This window comes from Panicum virgatum, chromosome 5K (genome assembly GCF_016808335.1).
Source record: "Panicum virgatum strain AP13 chromosome 5K, P.virgatum_v5, whole genome shotgun sequence".
NCBI lineage: Eukaryota > Viridiplantae > Streptophyta > Magnoliopsida > Poales > Poaceae > Panicum > Panicum virgatum.
Window position 1 is genome coordinate 3,997,587 of NC_053140.1, and position 2,539 is coordinate 4,000,125.

At 50.7% G+C, this 2,539-nt stretch overlaps 1 pseudogene; it reads left to right on the forward strand.

Moving 5' to 3' along the window:
- Positions 1 to 868: 868 nt before the first annotated feature.
- On the forward strand, positions 869 to 1,822 carry LOC120709429 (annotated as a pseudogene).
- The last annotated feature ends 717 nt before the right edge of the window (positions 1,823 to 2,539 follow it).

Genomic DNA, 2,539 nt, shown 5'->3' on the forward strand with positions numbered 1-2,539 from the left:
CTAGGATTCTAGGTGGCTTCGCCTGGAGGTTTCAAAAGGAGTTTCTAGTTAGTAATAGTAAGATGGGGGCACATTACCATGAGGGGCATTTCCTCAAGCAAAATTATATTGGAGATTGATGGTCATTATGATCTACTGAGATCGTGTAATTTTAGTTCACGGTTGCTCTCCCGCCTGGTGAGTCGTCCTATAGCTAGGCGGCTAGTCCTAGTATAGTACACAGATGATGCAACTTCCGAATGGTCGAGCTACATATACTTTGAAGTTCTTTTTGAATGTTAGTTGTCGGTGATACCGGTCCCGTTTGGCCCACGTCCCTCCATTCCAAATTATAAGTCATTCTAAGAATTTTGAAGAGTCAAAGTTTTCAAATTTGATTAAATTTATATGATAAGATAATAATATTTATGATATCAATTAAGTATCATTAAATTCTTTGTTAGCTATGTTTTCATAGTGCATCTATTTGATGTCATAAATTTTTATATTTCTCTATATAATTTTGGTTAAATTTTGAGATGGTTTGATTTTCCAAAATTTTTGAAATGACTTATAATTTGGAATGGAGGGAGTATAGCATCGACTGATCCGCATCCGAATCGGAAGCACCAGCAGTCGTCGGCTCGTCCTAATCGGAAAGCCTGGGAACACCAAGTCCGAGCTAGTCAACGGCCACCGACTCGGAAAACACGTATAGTTGCAAGGCCGGCATAAAAGGCAGAGGCACCCTGCTCTTCTCTCCATCAAAGGCAAAGCCAAGCCAGAGCTAGAGCCAGCTGCGTTCGCCAAACGTTCAGCAACCAACGCCAGGTCCTAGTTCGCGCACGAACCCTGTCTGCGAGGCAGCGCTCACGCAAGCGAAGCAACCATGGGGAACGTCATGGGGAAGAAGATTCTGACGCTGGCGATCTCGTTGCTCGCCGTCTTGGCGCTGCTGCTCGTGCCGTGCGCCGCCGCACGCCCCGTTCCCGGAATGGCCACCGCTATTGACGGAAGCCGGAGCCTGCACCTGCTGCTCCGCGGGTCGCTGCCGAGCAGCCCGTAGAGCGTCGCCTTTGACGGCGACGGCGCGGGACCTATAGCAGCGTCTCCGACCCCGCGTCTTGAAGTGGAACGGGCTGGCGCGCCGCTGGTCCACCTACGCGTACAGCGCGGGCTACAACGCCAAGGCTCGCGCCGCGTCCAGGACTCGGCCGGCGGAAGTCATGGAGAGCACGTGCGGCCGCCCGTTGGGCCTGCGCTTCCACTACGAGTCCGGGAACCTCGACATCACCGACGCGTACAAGGAGTTGATGCGTGTCGGCCCGGCCGACGACGAGACGACGGTGCTGGCCCACAAGGCCGATGCCATGCCGCTCCGCTTCACCAACGGCGTCGACCAAGTCACCGGGAGAGGTGTTCTTTACGGATAGTAGCATGAACTACCCAACGCTCGCGGCACGAGAGGGTCACGGCTATTGGGGACTCGACGAGCCACCTCATGAAGGACGACCCGAAGACGAACAATGTCACCGTGCTGCAATCCGGTATCACGTACCCTAATTGTCTCGTTATCAGTGCCTATCAAACACACTTTGTCAAGCACCGGTCCGTGCAAGTTGATGATGTATTGGATCGAGGATCCCAAGGCGGGCACGTCGGAGCCACTTGCCGATCTACCGGGCTATCCTAATAACGTGAGGGCTAACCTCAAAGGTGGATTTTGGGTAGCACTGCACCTAGAGAAGATGGAACTGCCGTGAGGGTTATGAGGATCGATGCTGACGGGCAGGTGGTCCAGGTAACGAGAGGACCTAAGAGCGTCAGCAGTGTGCGGGTTGAAGCTGGTTCTATGCATTTAATGTATACATAGAACCGGGTCCAATACACTGTAGGGTGGGTTCGATGGAGAGGTGGGTTCGACGTATGGAACCAGCACCCTGTACAATAAAGAAATATACTCCTCTGACACCATGCACAGCTCCAACGGCCATGAGCTTCAGATTTCAACGGTCTCAATACAGTGACACTTGACCGTTGCCTTAATAAAAAACAATGTTCCTTGTTGCTCAACACAACGCCTCTTCAAAAGGAGTCCGAATAGCCTCTTCCTTCCCTCCAACATTCTTCTCCTGTCTTCTTGTTCCCAGCAGCAGCCTCCTTTGGTCCCAGCAAAATTTCTCTGCCTCCTCGCTCCCAATAGCCTAAACAAAAATAGTGAAGCAAAATCAAAACAACACAATACTCATACTTCTTAGTTCATATGGAGCCCTCAGAGGGAAGTTTTAGTAGGTTGGTCAACACTGATCCTAGAAATCCAAGAGCAGATGACACAAGCTTCCACCCCATGCCAAATTTCGCACCCAACACTTTCAACCAAACTCAGTTCCCCACCGCACCACCACCATTCAACCAACCCCATTATCCCAGCATAGTCCACCTACTCATGTAATGCACAACTTGAATCCTTTTGGTGGTGTAGGCGGTTTCCAACAGTATGCCCAGTTTTTGCCAAGTTATCAAGGTTTTCAACCACTACCCAACTTTGCCTACCCAGGTG